Source organism: Triturus cristatus, chromosome 3_2, assembly GCF_964204655.1.
Source record: "Triturus cristatus chromosome 3_2, aTriCri1.1, whole genome shotgun sequence".
In the NCBI taxonomy this organism is placed as follows: domain Eukaryota; kingdom Metazoa; phylum Chordata; class Amphibia; order Caudata; family Salamandridae; genus Triturus; species Triturus cristatus.
Window position 1 is genome coordinate 1030598480 of NC_140584.1, and position 16694 is coordinate 1030615173.

At 44.3% G+C, this 16694-nt stretch overlaps 1 long non-coding RNA gene across 1 annotated transcript in view; it reads right to left on the reverse strand.

Annotated features, from left to right (window-relative positions):
• Nucleotides 1-4212: 4212 nt before the first annotated feature.
• Nucleotides 4213-16694, reverse strand: part of LOC146859041 (uncharacterized) — a 33549-nt gene continuing 21067 nt past the window's right edge. Inside the window, exons 2-3 of the long non-coding RNA XR_014979729.1 lie at nucleotides 12658-12796; nucleotides 4213-4793 (exon numbers count right to left, since the gene is read on the reverse strand). This is a non-coding gene — a long non-coding RNA (uncharacterized LOC146859041). The remainder of the gene's footprint in view (nucleotides 4794-12657; nucleotides 12797-16694) is intronic.

Here is a 16694-nt window from a genome sequence, read left to right on the forward strand (position 1 = left end):
AGCAGTGTTTGCAGCAAGCAGCACATGGAAAGGATCACACCTTGACTGGAGGGTGGAATTCTGCTGGTGGACTTGCATGTGGATCAATTCCCAAGTGCAGGATGTGACGCGAAAGGCTTCAGTCGAACAGACAAGTAAAGCAGCTTGGACCTGAGAACAGGGGCTGTAGAGACAGCAAATATATTGTTTTAAATGCAAGAGGGCAATAGATCCTCTTTTAAATTTAAACCAAGGAATGGTAGGGGTGCCAAGGGGTTTTACAGAGCAGCCTGGGTCATCCCATTACCATTTCATACAAACTCATCACACTCCTTTGACTAGGGATGTTGCGATTTACCGGAGTGCCAAGCGAAAACATCTAGCCATCTGAGATCCATCTCAATGTAAATCTTAGCTATTTTGTTTTCTAAAGTGGAGTTGAAACCTTCCACCTTTCACCTTCCCTGATCAGTTAGAGTGCTATGCGCAGTTGTAGTGTTGCTTGATCCTTAAGTCTGGCACAGCTCTTACGCTATGGTAGACATAAAATCAGTCTCCTTGTAACTATCTATTTGAAGGGGGCCCCAAACCTAGGAATGAAATACTATTCAGCCTTTGTGCTACTGTAATTGCATCAGCATGATTCTAGGGATAAGGTTTGATCCAGAACATACAAACTAAAACCGGGACATACATATGCTTTGTCTGGATAAAGTCAATCTAAATGTAGATGAAGCGACCACATAAAGATAGGTGAGCAGCAGGAGTGTTTTTGGTTTCCTTTCCAATATTGTAGGCTTGAGAGGTGGCACAGGAGTGGAAATATGGTTTGGTAAAAAGCGAAGGATAGAGCAAACCAATGGACACTTGCATCACAAATCATACCCTCTCTACTGACATGGGCAATACTGTGGTAAAGTCGGGCGAAGTTGGGGAGGACACATTCAGTGCAACCACTCTTCCAGTGCTGTCCCTCCACACTCCATGTGTCCCTGCTAAAGCCATAACTTCAGAGAGATTTTACAGTGATCACCCTGGCAATGGCAAGGAGGTTGAGGAAATTGGTGACCCACTTGCTGACTTATTGTAAGGTGATGAGGACAGTTCTGTATAATGGGTATAATTTGCCCCAGGATTGTCACAGGAGCAGCAAAGAGAGTTGAGAGATGATTTTCCCATTTTTTTTCACTGACTTCAGGGTTGACACCTATGTGTACAACTTTGATACGGGCAGCGCTTGTCAGTCAAGAGCAAGGCTTCAGGATGTCAGATCGAGTTGAGTAGTGCTTTCAGCAAATGGTGGAAACTAGAGTAATTCAGCATCAATGTAGTCCATGGGCCCGTCCTGTCAGATTGGTGATCCAAGCAAGAATCCACAGACTTGCACCTTTGCAAGAGACTGCATTGTCCACACCAAAAGTATTGTATCAGTTTAGAGTCAGGACATTAGGCTCAAGAATGCTCCTACCACTTTTCAATGCCTTGGGAATTATGTGCTCTTAGGGCTGAAAAAGCTCTGCGTGGCCTACGTGGATGTCACTCCTATCTTTAGCAATTCATGGTAGAACCACCTGAGGCATCTAGTAAGGGTGTTTAGAATACAGTGAGTAAGACTTTCTAGGCAATCACGTGCCAGGTTAGGCAATCCTGTTTAGTCTACCTTGGGCATCAGGTAGGCAACTGGAAGCTTCAACTTTGTATGGTAATAGTCTGTGTTGGAAGACATCTGGCTGCAGTAATCCTTCATTATACAGACTGACGCCTGAAGTAAGGGAACTGGAGCAGTAGTGGCTCAACTCAAATACAATGGTAGAGAGTGTACAGTGGAAATCATCAGTCATAGACTGCTCCCAAGGAAACAGAACTGGGCTTCCATTCAGAAGCAATGATTTGTGATAGTGTGGACCTTGAGGAGGGCCTGGTACTATAGCTGTGCTCTAGACATTGTTGATTGCAATGAAGGTTTACAATCCCAAGTTTTTTAGATGATCTATCAAATTGCAACGCCTAGATTTCATTGTAGAGCACATAGCTGAAGTCAGCACGGAAGTTCAGATAGACTTCCCTGCGGGGTTTAGCAATCTGACGACCACATGTCTCCAATGGTGAAGTAAGGTGCTGGGTACTCTAATATAAGAGGGGCATCTTTTGGGATGGAGACTGTCCCTTGCATGGTGAATGGTATGTACTCCTGCTCTGAGTAACCCAACTGAAACATGTATCTTGTCTTTTTGTTGACCCAGCTAACATGCTAATCGAGGATGAGCTTTCAGGCCCAGGCATGTCCATGGTAATTCCAAGGTCCAGAACAAGTCCTCTAATCTGGAGGGGAGCACCAAGCATGCCCTTTATGATGATATGGGACAATTTCCTATATGTAGGGATGTTGACATGAAGCGGTGGTGGAGCATACCAATTTTGGTGGACTAATAACACAGAACAGGCCTTTTTGTGGTTCAACTCGAGTGAAGTGTCTACTGGTCCCACTCATGTAAAGTTCTGCTTGTATGTAACACCCAGACTCTATTATCAACATCCCTTAGGCATGTTCAGTATGTGTGTGTGAGTGGGGGGGTATGGATGTTGGTATGAACCCGTGTCATGGTAAGAGAGTAGTTGTGGAACCAGCAAGATCCCCTGGTTTGACATTCACAAGATTATAAATGACATATTTTGTTGATAGCGGACGCATATTGCCTGCATTCCTTGAGCTTAAGGAAGGAGCCCCAGACACTACTAAAGTGTGGCAGAATGGAGACAGGGCTACCCTTAGAAATGCAGTGAGGACCCATTTGCAGGGCCTTGCTGATTAGTCCTTCCTGAGCTCTGTCATGTAGTGAATGGTAAGACAATGAAGCCGAGTTAACAGTTTCTGTTGTTAAGGCGAAAGATGCTTCTAGGCAGGGCCATACCTTTTGTCTTTTTCAGAGATGCTGATGATAGTCAGGTGCAGACTTTTCACAGTTCATTGTGCTCAAGTTTTGGGAAACATCTGTTTGGAGCCAGCATAATCATTACCTGCTATGAGAACCATCACCTGGCACAAAGGCTGTGTCTTTACTGCAGCCAGAAAATTAAATTTTGAAAAAGAAACCAATCCAAAATGGTTCCTGGACATTAGACAATGGATCAACATACCCTCTCGGGAAAATCAGTTTAAAGATGGGACTCAAACCACTCCACTTTGCTTCAGTTCCAAGTCCACTTCCAGTTCCTGGCCAAGGAAGGAGGTGCTTGGCAGAGTACGTGAAGGGCTGCTGTGAGTTAGTCTCCCAGAAGTGAGGGGACATAACCTGAATTCTGTGGACTTGCTGGAGAGCTGAGTGAGGAGGGGTGTTACCCCAAAACCTGTCCCAGGATGCTGGTTTCCAATCCAGGGAAGACTGGGTTGTTCCCATAAGGAACAGGGTTCAGACTGATTTGCATAAGGCTGGGTCCAAACTGGGGTGGTGAAGTGAGTTAAAGAACGATGATGGATTCAACCCAGATCTGTGACTGGGGGTGAGTGTCTGAGCAGTTCCAACGCTCGGTCCATCATCTTCTTGTGTTTGCTTTGTGGTCTCTTCATACTACAAGTATTATTTTGTCGCCATTGATATTTACTTGTCCTTTACAGCCAGCCTCTATAATCAGATTTTTTTATGAGGATATAACAATAGTTCAGCTATTATGTCCCCAGTGTGTGCCTCTTTTCCTATTTTAGGCCATTTCTCTGTACCCAGTCAATACTCACCTCCTCAACTTCCTTCCGTTCGAAGACTGTTCGAAAGAGTTTTGTCTATTATCTTCTTAGAAGTTCCATCTGCCTCTTTACCAACATGTTTGATCCAGATCGTATGCCTTCTGACCAAGATTTTCAACTCTTCATGCTTTAAATTCAACTATTCTACCAGTTCATCCTTGTCTCCGGTTTGGTTTTACATTTCTTGGCCCATGTTAATAGCCTCCTCAGTCTTGCTTTCTAGTTTCAACAGTCTTTCTCCCATTTGATCCACATCTTGTCATAATGTCACATGGTGTCTGTCAGGCTTTTGTACATTACATACAGTTCCTGTTTACAGTCAACTTGCCACTTCTTTCCTAAGTCCTGTAACATATCACCCGAATAATTTTTATTATTGATTTATTTTCGTTTTTAGCTCCCATGTTTGAGAGACATATTTTTATGATAAACTGTTTTCTGCAACTATCTTAACGCATGCAGTAGCTTTCAATGTCTCTTTGCTCCTTTTTTAAAACCCTTTATTTATTATGCTGGCATGCATCAACAGCAATCGCAAAGACAGTGTCAACGTTGATAGTACAACTTGCATAGTGCCGCTATGAGGGACAGTCAACAATACAATGCACCATCAGTCCCTCAACTATCTGCCCCACCTCAAAGAAACCAGTGGCATTCCTTTATTTGCAATACAAAACTAGTAAAGAACCACCCAAACCTCTTTCCTACCCACCCATCCCCTCCAGCACACCCAGGGACTTCCTTCCATGGTAAGTAAGTCTATTTGTGTTGTAGCCCGGGATTCCCATTCACCAGCATCATCGGATCTCCTCCTGCTCACTCTAGATGCATTTGTGCTGGCCAGCACCCTACAGTACTCATCGCCCTCTGCTTTTAGTCCTCAGAGTCAGAATGTAGTTCACCCCCCCTAGCATCCATCTCATCAGCCATGTGATAGAGCATGTCCACCCAGTCTCTAAGATCTTCCTCAACCTTATCATACGTTCGTAGTTTCTTTAGGTGGACCTCTTCCGCCAGTGACCACTCCAGCATATCCTGTCGCCCGGCATCGGGAGTACTTGCATTTTTCTCCCTGAAAATAATTGGGATGGAGCTGATTAAGGTATTATATTCATATATGCAGGGTGTTTCATATTACTAAGGCAGCGCCACTAATAAAATATTCCTAGTTACACTTCTTTGCCCATGCCATTTTAAGAGTACCCTCTCAAACATTTTTATCCAACTTGCAGTGCTAGATAGCATCCCTATGCATGCAGGCCCCATTGCCAAAGTGTTTCTGCCCTTGAGGAATATTTGTCTGCACTTCCATTTCTACCCACGTCATACGTGCCTACACACCTGTCTCAGCAGGGTGACTCACAATTTTTTAAAACACATACAGCTTTATTTTTGCTGTCTCCTCCCTAAAATTGCCTTCAAATCAATGCAAGCCAAATAAATTCCTCTGATTTTTTTATGTAAACGTCCCCCTTTCTTGCTTTAAATGTTGGCATTATGCCGTATCTGGTGTTTTACTTCCCTGTGCTCAAGGAGAGAGCAGGTCTGTCTGTAAATGTGTGTGTACTGAAAGAAATATATACTGGAAGTACCTATGGTTCAAGTACAAGTGTCAATACTTAATAATACTTAATGTGTTGCGTCGCCTCTCTGGGAGAAACGACCACTACAATGCGGACGTTTCCACGCATTACCATAACCACACATGCATTAGAACGCATGCGTGGTTACCACGAACAGCCTTTACCACACATACCTTTACTACGAGATACGAAGTAAAGGCATGTGTGCTAAAGAAGAAAAAAAAAGGGGGGAGGGTCCCCCCCTCACCCAAAAAAAACAAAAAACGTGCGATAGAAAAAGGGGGGGGGTCTCCCCCCTCAAAAAACCACACCGAAATGAATTAATAAAAGAACACTCATGAAAGTAAACTGCATATAAATGCAGCATGTGCCATCTAGTGGAGAAAATAGATTATTGAAACACAGCTGAATCCAAGCGCAGAATTGGGGCAGGGGATCGGAACCTTTACTATGAATATGCCAATATCATGCATGGTTTTACAACGAAAATCGTTGTAAAGGTATGCATAGTAAAGGCATTTTTGTGGTAAAGGTTATGCATGGCAATGGCATTCACGTTGTAACGCATGCGTGGTAATGGCATGTGTTGCAACGGAATCCGTTATAACGTCATACAACCCCTCTATGGCATAATGCACATGACCCAAACGCAACCAGATGTACCTGCAGCCCTCCTCTCATTGGATGTGAGGATGGCGTTCAACAGCATTGAATGGGCATACCTATTCGCTGTCTTGGATAAGGTAGGCCTTGGCCCAAACATGCAGAAGTGGATACGGCTACTATATACGGCTCGGACGGCCCGAGTCAGTGTCAACGGGGCCATATCCAGAGTCTCGTGCTCCATAGGGGCACGTAACAGGGGTGCCTACTGTCCCCGATGCTATTCGCGGTGGTGCTGGAACAGACCCTAGACCTCCTCCTAGACTCTATGATCGATAAAGCAATACCCCTCACATATACAATCTTGTGACTAACTCCCCAGACTGTATGGGTCCCCTGAGGGAAGCCTGGGAATCCAATGTGGGGCTACTGGAGGACGATGATTGGGCGAAGGCCTTGCAGAGCCCCAGAGAAATAGCTATCAGAGCACTCTTCAGGTTTGTTCAACTTCGCATTCTCCACAGATCGTATGCCTCACGAATGATGCTGTTCCGTATTGGCAATTGTATGTCCGTACAGTGTGCGAACGAATGTAGTGAGAGAGGGTCCTTTAATGTACTGTGGTCTTGCCCCAGGATCCAAAGGTACTGGAAGGGTCTGGCCCGCATAATGGAGACAGTGGTGGGTGGGAGTCAAGATGGCACCTTTTGGGAGTAACAAGAGAGATCATATGGCCCCAGTGGGCCAAGACCTGGCTGGCCTTGGCAGGGGGGGTTGCCGAGAGGAATATCGCCCGGGCATGGGGGCAGTAGATGCCCCAACACTGGATTCACGGAAGAGTGAAATGGACTGGTGCCACAGGGTGGAACAAGTGGTCTATCAAAGCCGGCCCCCGCTAATGGGAAAAGAAAGGGGGGGGGGCATGGGCTAAATTTAGAGGCCATTGGACAGGGCCCTGAGTTGTGTAATAATAAGAATAATAATACAGAAATTTGTAAAGCGCGAACAGCTACCTCCGGAGAGGTGTCCCGGCGCTAGTAAAGTTCTCCACTGAGAGACAGGAGGACAATTTCTTATTGTACCATAGTGCTGTTGGCAGCATGCAACCGGGATTGTACCTTGATGCACTATGGGGTTTATGTGCTATTTGGCAACCCACAAAATATGTCTCTGTATGCTATGTTTCTGAAGCTTGTTCTTTTGTTCAATAAAAAGAATTTAAAAAAATAATACTTAATGTGTTTAACAGACAGGACAACTGTACTCTCCTGATAACTTGCATTGGTGTAAACTATTAACAAATCTAACAAAATAAATCAGGCATCTTCCACTTACTTTGCGAGTGTTGGAACGTGGGGATCTAGTGAAATATGGAGTTCATCTCCGTCGACATGCCATCAATTAAGCACCACGTTTACAGCTTTAGGCATGTAACTTAGAAATCACAGACATCATGTGTTTAAGACGAATTAGTTTAACTGAAGGCAACAGACCCTTCAACATTTAATGAATTATGGTGCTCGGTGCGTGGCTCCCCTGGCTTGGTTCGGCGGTTCCCCAGGGAGCCTCAGCGCACAGTTTGGGAACCACTGGCCTAGGGTGTGGGTCACCAATGTACAGTTCAGCCTTCTGTGTGTGTTGTAGGTGCAGAGTAACAGCGGTTGTGCATTTGGGTGGGATATAATGTGCGCCATATGACTATACAGCCCAGTCTGACCATTACTTTGGTCAGTGCCATCGTCATCCCTGATGTCTTGTTTTGGTGTCTTGTTTAAGGGGGGCTCCTGTTCAGAGTGCCGTTCAGTATGCAATTATAGTCCCCACCCCCGCCAATGAGTGGGCCGTCTATGTACGGGAGCAGTATCTCCAACAGGTCCTAGTAGAATGACCTGTTGTCTGTTTTGGGTGCGTATGAGTTCAGGAAGCAGACTTCCGCCCCATCCAGCAGACTGTGAAGTAGCACATATCAGCCCTCCACATCTGTGTGTACATAACGCTGCGCGAAAGGTACACCTGGAGCCAGCCATATTAGAACTCCTCTGGCATTGGAGGAGTACTTTTGACCCCTCCATTTGTTCTTCAGTTTACACGCCTCTTCCTCAGTCAGGTGTGTCTCCTGTAGCAGGGCAATGCGTATGCCATGCATGTGGAGATACATCTGTACCCTATAGCATTTTGTATAAGCAGTGAGGCCCCTGACATTCCAAGTCGCTATTTGTAGCGCATTTGTTCTGTGATTAGCTAGTGCCTGGTAGTAACTGATGCTCCTTTCGTCCTCCCCCACCCTGTCTGGCATCATATGGAAATCCAGTCATCCCGTGTATGGCAGTAGTACCCTGTGTCCATAGGCGAGTTCCCTGTAGTGTGCGGTCATCTCCTTCCCTCCCTGTTCCTCCCCCCCAGTAAACCACCACTAAGGAAATTAACTGGCGTTTGCCCGAACGTGGAGATATTGTAACATGCTAAGTGGCAAGATTGTGGCACCCAACGTGGTCTGCTAAAATACCTAACTCTCGATTAGCAGGTTGCTTCTTGACCTCAGAGTCGGACAGCATATGCCCAAACAACTGCAGAGGCCAGGAACCCCCCACTTCCCTAACATCTAAGACCCAGCAGGGCGTGACCACCCACCTCCCGGGTTCAGCAATATCACACTGTATATGGCCCCAGCTGGTCACCCCACCTCTATCCATTTTGTGTGTTTGCTGCCCCCCATTATCAGCTGACATATGCCAGGTGTTCAACCTCACCTACCAATTCAGTGTTGCACATTGAGTCATGTTCAGACGCCCTCCCCATGTCCAGTGGGTATCTGCGCCATGTGACCTGTATTAACTCATCTGCTCAGCCCAGACCTCCCCAGTTCTGCAAGCAAATACCGGCTCTCCAGTTGTGTGACCTCTGTTCAGTTCTTCAGGATGTCCTCCTCAGTCAGGCCCATTCTTGCCGAGGGGTCCACAGCTGGGGACTCCGTCTCTGCCGTGCCATCCGGCTGCACCTCCATGTACTGAGCCAGACGCTCGGCCGTCTGGCTCATCTGCGCCTCTCCTCCAGCCCGCACGAGCAACACTTGCTTCCAGGATCTCTTACGACTTGCTCTCCTCTCTGCTCCATCACAGCGAGCACTGTTTTCAAGCTAGTCCCACACCTCTTCGGACATTCGAAGAAGTGCGCACTGCCTTTTTGTACTACTCGCAACTTCGCGGGGAAGAGCAGCATATATCTGATATTTAGCAGTCTCATTTTCTGTTTGACTGGCAACTAGGATTTTCGTTTCCGTTGTACCTTCCTTGTGTAGTTGGGGAAAATATGTATGAGCTGGTCTTTGAAGCGGACTTGCCCTCCACTTGAGCCCATTTCAGTATGGCATCCCTGGCCCTGTAGTTTAGGATGTGTGCAATCATGGCTCTGGGGGGCCCCTTGGGTGGGACTGGGGTGCCAGGGCTTGGTTGGCTCTCTCAGTGATGAACAGGGAAGATAACTCATCTGGTTGGAGCAGGGCCTTGAGCCATCCTTCCAAGAACTTCACGGATGTCACTCCCTCCGGGAAGTCCACAAATCTAAGGTTGCATTTCCTTGGTCTGTCTTCTGCATCCTCCATGCGTGTATTCAGATACGTGGCTTTATCTGTGAGAGTGCATACCATTGTTCTGAGCTCCTCCAATTCTGCAGTGATTCCCTTCACAGTGCACTCCGTCTTGAGCGTGCATTCATTTACCTTTCGATGGGGGTTTATGACACGGCCCATTTTCAGAGTTGAACCCAGGGCCAGCGGACTCTGCTCCTCCAGGGTCACCCAGGCACTACCCTCTGTTTCAGACAGTTCAGGAAGGGGGGCACTCTCTGCTGCCAGCCACCACCCTCCTGCAGCACATCGATTGGGCACCAGTGCCACTTTGTACCGCCTCGCACTGGCACAGCCCAGGATTGCAGTTGTTGCTGCGCCCACACAGCAGTTGGGGCATCCATATGTTTCACATTCTAGCCCCCACAGTGCGGTCCACAGCATCTGCCGTTGCCACCCCGTACAGATGATGGAGCAGGTAAAGCAACATTTTGGATACCTCCTCTATTTTGCATGAAAATACTAATTATATAACCTACTTATATTATAAATTGACTAACGGTTTGCTGTGTAATATTAATCAACAATTTGCATTTTTATTAGACACCAATTACACGTGGGACCTATTTGCATGGCAGAATAACTCTAATAACTAAATTATGTACGCATAATAATAGTAGTACATGTGGTAATAGGATATCGCATGATTTATGTTGCTTTTTGTGATGTTTGCGTTCCCGTTTTGGACCGTAAGGGTGAGTTTTATTGCTTTAAATGTCGCTAAAAGCTAGGAAAATACTAAAACATAAAGGGATTAGTGAGGGTTTAACATTAGAATCTTCATTTCTTTGCATTAATTACTCTTTTGTGTTTGTTTCGCTTAAGTTGGCATTTGGGCCTACCAAATCATGGCATCCAAAATGGAGTTCAGAAGTGGCCACCGTCTTGTGAGCGCGATGCCTACTGCACAGACTCGGATGGCTCTGTAGACCTCCAGGCGACCCCAAGGCATAGTGTTGCTGGTCAAGGATAGGAACATGGAGGACTGCCAGACTTCAATCAGTAAAATTTGGTCTAAATGAACAATTGGGACATACAAGCAAAACTTTTACATTGTTGCATAAGGGCAACATGAACAGAGGAAATGAACCAGCAAAATCCATGAGAACATCAAGTGATATAAACATCGGATGTTTCCAATCAGCCAATCATCTTCCTTCTTTGCCTAAGAATGTTTCATGTTATCTCGAATTTTATTATTAAAAGGGTAGTAGAATAGGGAGGGGAGAGATGCTGCCTTCTTACTCGATGACCGCAAACCCCCATCGACCCCACAGACAATGACAGATGCTTGGACGATTTCTGGTCCTTTGGAGATCTTTGGGACTGTAACGTGCTGAGCAAAGAACTTTCGGACTTTGAGCATTGGCCTGCTTTATTTGGACAATTTAACGGCTAAATTCGGTTATGCAGAGCCAAATGAATTAGAAAAAAATCCGGATAGCAAGAATAGCTAAATATAAATGTCATGCAATTTGTGCTGATTGAACAAAATTCTAAACTTTGGTTGACCAAAATGCTAATATTAATTGCAAACAATATTTAGATAAACAAATATTTGATTAACAGAAATTACGAGTTTGTGGTTTTTCAATGAAGAGAGTAGAGAATTCTGAGTCTTAAATGTGTTTTAGCTGGTTCTAAATCACCATCAACCAGTCCAACTATTTGGTCCATCGACCAAGTGGTGGAGTGCCTTGATGTTTAAGGTTAGGATTCTATAGGTGGCGATGCTAATGCATATTCTGTAAAATAACTTTTCTTCCCTATAGGTAATAAGGTACTCCCCCACATGTCCAGCGCTTGATTCTATCATTCCCTCCTGTGTGCAGTCTCGTGAGTGGAGACGTGCGAGTGTTGGTGTTATGGGCCCCACCAATGAATGCGTGTGTGAATGAGCTAGTGTGACGTCGGGTCTGCGACGCAGGGAGGATAGTTGTAAATTTGCCCTCTTTTTCCCCGGTCTCTCTTGTGCTGGATCACAGAACTTTCCTCTCCTCCTTACTATTGACATTTTCAGTAAAAAGGTAAAATACAAAATAGAGCATTGTTACACACCCGGACATCATGGACATGGGACTAGGACTGGATATTTTCTCACCCCGGTTATGATTCTGCTCTTGGGGAAAGGAGGGTTGCAGTTTCCTAGCTTTCACCTAGGCTTTAGGCCTTTCCAGTCAGGCCCACAATTTCCGTTTTTGCCCCCAACTCAGAGCAGGCTATTTCGCCCGGGGGCCTTCAGAGGGGGCAACTGGGTGTGGCCACTTCCCAGGACAAGGGGAGGAGAGGGGCTTCATACTCACCGCAACTTGTGGGGTCCCAGATCCACGCTTGATGTTGTTTGGACTAACCGGTGTCCATGGATCACAAGCGCCACCTGCCGTTCCCGAGCTCCTGCCAGCTGCCACCATTGGGCCTCTGCAGCCCAGTCGACAGGCTAGGCCACCCCACCCCACCCCTCAGCTCCAGTTCCATCCGCTGCCACAGGGATGTCCATGGGTCTAGGAGCCCTCTCCAACACAGGGTGTACCGTTTTACTGTGACAGTGCAGGGGCTGCTAAGACTTTTCTAGGAGTTAGTAGGGCAGCCAGCAAAGCTTGCGCTCACTGCCTCCATTCCGCCATCTTGCGTCCTCACGCCCTGGCTCGGTGCTCCTTAGTAGAATGTTTAACTCGTTCATGCATGTTTTTCAGTGAGAAGTGGTTCTTATTGATTTGCATGTTTAGTCTTCCTTGTCCCTACTGCCTGTATCTCATGGAAGGTTATTATATCTGGGTGCCAGTTTGCAACAGGAGTCTCGCTATTAAACTCAATCACATGCTGTGTAACCATCCCCTACTGGTTAATTCTGGGATTCTTCTACCACATATGTTCTGACTAGGTTTTAAATCCCTTTGGCCAGATCTATCTAAAGATCTTTTATTTCCCTAAATGCATGAGGCTTAGTCAACTATCAGTTTGCTCTGTGAGTATGCTACTAATACGCATTATATTCCATGGCTATTCACCAGGCTGCTTTTAACACCCTAATGGAGAGGTGGTCGGAGAACACCATACACCCTCCCTAGTCAAAATACTGCATCACAAACTAGTACAGTAGCTCCACCAATAAAAAAAAGACTTACTGTTTCCCCATTTGGGAATACAAGTCCAGGCACAATTTTTGGACGTCACAGGAATACTGTTAGGATGCATAGGAAGCCCATTCTTTTGGAAGACAAAACCTCACACACAGTTTGTTCTGGGAGGTGCTGAAGGAAAAATCTATTAATAAAGTAAGACAGAACAATTTTACACAATAATATTGTTTTATTTAATCAATCAATTGGGAAAATCAGCCAGTTTCAAAAAGAGGCTAAAGTCTGAACTTCAAAGTTCTGGATTACAGACAGTAGTATATATGCTGAAAAAGCCACATAAAACACGGGTTATTCCTCTAGGACGCAAATTGCAAGCTGGGCAGATAAAATGCCGCCAAAACACGTAATTATTTCCAATAAATGTGTACGTGTCCATGTTTAGCAAAAGCCCTCTCTTGTGGGTTAGTTCTCTGATTAAAGGTGAGATAACATAGAAACACATTTTCGTTTTTCTGCAAATCTTGTTACTCGCTTTTGTTTGAAGTCAATGGGCCCAGCTTATCTGTCTTTGACAAATTCTCAAAAGGCTTGCGCTAAGGCAGAATCCACAATTGTTTACACACTGTGGTCAATGCTCAATGACTGTGCAAAAACTGTTCCTACTGTCGAAATGTGGTAATCTTTTCAGTGACATAAATACCAATTATTGATATCCTGTCGAGTTTGAACCTGCAAAGAAATATCTATTTATGTGCATCAGCGCAGCTAAATTGATCATGCAACTTTTATGTGTGTTTCCTAAAACTAATGTGCGTATTTCTGCAGACCCCACAGTTAACTTTATCAGCACATCCATGTATTAGCCTAGGCTGGTTCACTACTGACATAGGTTTAAAACTATCACTCACTTGAAATGTGTGCATTGTAGTTTGGGATCTTATACTTGTGTGCATGTGTCTATAAAATGTATTCCTATTATTTCCCTATATCAGAGGGGACAATGTCCTCTATAGTCACATATTCATCAAGAGGATCATCGTGTGCATATACCTACACAAGGCCTAGTCCCCTCCGACACCAAGAAGCCACTATCCCCTAAATTAGAGTTACTATAGCTATGCTCGGGTAGGATTCTCCTGGGTATCCTAGTTCTATTGTCTAGTGTATTTGGTGATTAGGCCATATAAATTAGGGATCCCTTAGTCCTGAAGAATGCCCCAGATCTGCATAGGCTAAACATTAGGGCAGAAACATGTTGGCTTAGGGATACAGTTTGATTCATTGTCCTCAAATACCAACTCATTATTATTTTTAGATATAACGGAGGTCCCGATTATTAAAGGTGATATAACGTGGAACCACATGGTATTATTAGTTTATCTAGATCCTGCCATTTATCCAATAGATCATTATCTAAAACTCCCTCCTTTGCTCATCAAGTCCACCAGGAGGTTGAGTCCACCCTGATGGCAGTGTCCTACCAGGGTGGGGAGAGGTTGTTGATGATGAAGCAAGACACAAACTGCGTGTGAGGCTAGACCCTCTGGGTATGTAGTGCGCTATATAAATTCTATGACTTGACTTGACTTGACTTGACTTGCAAAAGAATGGGCATCCTATGCATCCTGACAGTATTTTTGTGAGGTCCAAAAATTGGGCCCGGATTTGAATTCCAGTCTTTCTATTCTTGGAGCTACCGTACTCGTTTGGGATGAACTATTTACCAGGCTGACATTTAGTGTTGTTCGGCTTCTGTGTTCAGTCCATCTCCAAGCCTCCAACTTGTAGTCGCTGTGTCTAATAGCCTACAGTGATTCGGATTAATTTTGTTATTTCAACTGTTCTAAAATACTTTATGTCATTTATTATAAGGTGTTTGCTACCAGCACTGTTGTATGAATTTGCATGAGTGGCTTACATCCCTTGCTGCCCCCTTGTTCTACCAGCCATGTGCAGATCTTTATACTCCGTTCTAGAATTGTTATGTTTCTGATCCTCCGGCAGTTGGATTCTTGTTACTTTGTTGAGTGGTCCTTTACCTCCGCTGCTGGGGACTTTATCCTACCAATAAAGTCTATTTTTCTTCAATCTACTGTCTGCCTATATTACTTCATTTTGGCAACGAGTATCTTGTCCCCAGCTGGGCCTGTTACGCAGAGCACGGCCTGTAATATTTTCCTAAAGCTGTTCTACATTGTAGTTCTGCTGTTCTGTTGACTGAATCTCTGCCAAGGTTGACCTACTGCACTGTAGTGCGTTTATACTGCTGCACTATGCTTTGGCTATCTCAGAGGGTCTTCTGATCATAATTAAGGCTCCCTGTTTTCCGTTTTTACTGATTTTTACAGTTAAATACAGACAGAAAACATTCATTTTCTTGCCTGTATTTATATTTAAATGTGTATAAAAACGGAAATTGGGTTGCTTTTTGAGTAATTCTAAATACAGTCTGCCATGACTGCCAAGCCAATAAATGTGTGGATTGATAGATAAGAAGGTAACAAAGGAAGGAATTTTAGTAAAGAGGCTTTAATAGCAGTTACACAAGTTTCTTACCGAAATTTGCATATTTATGCACTGATTTATGTTCTGTAGGTGTTCACAGCACTGAAACCTAGCAGACATTCAAGCATAAGTGCATATTTATTGGTTAAATAAATGTGGGAATATACTAATTTCACCTTCCTTTTTCCACAAAACCCAAAATAAATATGGATAAATACAGATGAAAGGAGCAAAAAATAAATATGGATAAATACAGACGGAAATGTCTAAAAAATAAATACCATAAAACTGGGAGCCCTAATCATAATGGACAACTCAGTAACCCAGGGATCTGGGCTGGACAGTAAATTTCAAAAGGATGGCCCCATGTGGGAAGTGTAGCCCTTGACTTCCACTGCAATAGTGTCAAAACAGAGATAGAAGAAAAACCTCTCACAAGAGTAGGTTACAGTTATGCGTTTAGTGCATTTATTTTTATGGATCGGTCAATCATGAATATATTAATCAATTCTTAGCAGTTATTATGCATTACTTATATCCAGAAAGCTAAGGTGCTAAAAGGTGACGGCGCAGTGAGAGTGCTCAATAGTGAGAGAAGTGCGTATGTGCTATGTACAGAAATATATCCATGTGGCTGATAGGGATATTAGAATATTTGAAGTCATCACCCGTAAAGTGAGTGTTGATATCTACCATCAAATTCTTAATAACACAGTCCACATAAGTTATTTAGAGCAAGGTCGTCATCAGGACGTAAAATATATAGGAAGCACCAATAGCAGTGGCAGTAAAATACACTGCCAAATGGAAATTCCAACTCTCGTAAGTGGAAAAACTTAAAGATGGGTATTTTACCATGAATATCAGTAGAAAAACGGGTGCAATACTGGCTGCCTAAAACAACCAAAATTAAGCTCTTCTTTAGAATAATTTAGCAAATTGCGCTTAAATAAGCAGCTTCCATTATACTCCTGAACAGCACAGCCCCTGCTTGGCTTTCAGAATGTCCAAACAAATGGCTTCCAGCATTGCACCATGGTTTGGAAAACATTGTTGCTTTTGCTTCAAGAACTCTTGCTCTGAAGCTAGATATTCCACTATTGAAAGGGAGGGATTGGCCTGTGCACGGGCTGTGGAACATTTCAAAACATATTCGTGGAGAAGGGGTTTACCATAAAAACTGGCCATACACCCGTTACTTCACAGTAATGGCACTGGCAGGGCCTCTGCCCGTTTGGTTAGAACCTTTCTAAGACACGAGTATAACTTCTGGGATGATTATATTCAAAGGTCTTGCAATGTCATTGCTGATTGTTTATCAAGATTACCTAATTTGGCAGCAGAATTCTATTCTGAGATCATTGAAGACTGTGTGGTGGCATCTGTAGAGTATGTTTTGACTTTTTGTGGTGGTGAGTTATATAAAGATGCCTGGATTGATAGTTTTCAGGTGGATGAAGAATTTTAAAAAGTCATTGAGTTCACTCAAAGGTTAGCCTTGCGAGAAACATTTAACTACAACTCTACAAATTCTGTGGAAGGTTAAGAGACTCCATCTGGGTCACAGGGGACATCCT